This window comes from Fonticula alba, assembly GCF_000388065.1.
Source record: "Fonticula alba strain ATCC 38817 unplaced genomic scaffold supercont2.20, whole genome shotgun sequence".
Classification (NCBI taxonomy): domain Eukaryota; order Rotosphaerida; family Fonticulaceae; genus Fonticula; species Fonticula alba.
In genome coordinates this window covers 1-570 of record NW_009242990.1, presented here as the reverse complement: position 1 = coordinate 570, position 570 = coordinate 1, and the positions used below count along the sequence as shown (strand labels likewise).

Below are 570 nucleotides of genomic sequence, written 5' to 3'. Positions count from 1 at the left end.
CCAAACGCATGAGTCACCATTCCGGCCCACCACCACCCCTGCCCTGTTCACTGTTCACCCCCGCCTTGGGCAGCCACCAAAGGACTGGGACAGCAACATGCTCTCCTCAAAAGCGCAGCAGGGTGCCCGGACGGGGGGGGGGGGGCAGTCAAAGGGAAATGGCCCTCGTCGCACGGTGGAAAACAAAAGGGGAGATCCGGGAATCGAACCCGGGACCTCTCGCACCCTAAGCGAGAATCATACCACTAGACTAATCTCCCACCAATGTCCTTCCCTCCCGTCCGAGGCTTTTTATTCTTTTTTTTTGAAACTTCCTCCGCGCGCAGGTGTGTTCCACCCTCAGGTCGCCCCCCCCCCCCCCTGGTGTGCTGGCATATGGGCCGGATGCGGGATGAGGAGAGCCATCCCGCGGCGGCAGGAGAAACAGCCCCTGACTGGGGTCTGGACATTTTGCATGTGTGAGGCGGGATGGTCCGCGTGTCGCGGCCTGCCCCAGGGGGGGGCTGACACTGTTTGAGAAGGCCCCCCCCCCCCCCTGTTGCCCCCGCCCCGGCAAGCGCGCAGGAACGC

At 63.7% G+C, this 570-nt stretch overlaps 1 non-coding gene across 1 annotated transcript; it reads right to left on the bottom strand.

Moving 5' to 3' along the window:
• Positions 1 to 188: 188 nt before the first annotated feature.
• On the bottom strand, positions 189 to 260 carry H696_06140. The gene has a single exon. It is a non-coding gene; the product is annotated as a tRNA-Pro (tRNA).
• Positions 261 to 570: the final 310 nt, after the last annotated feature.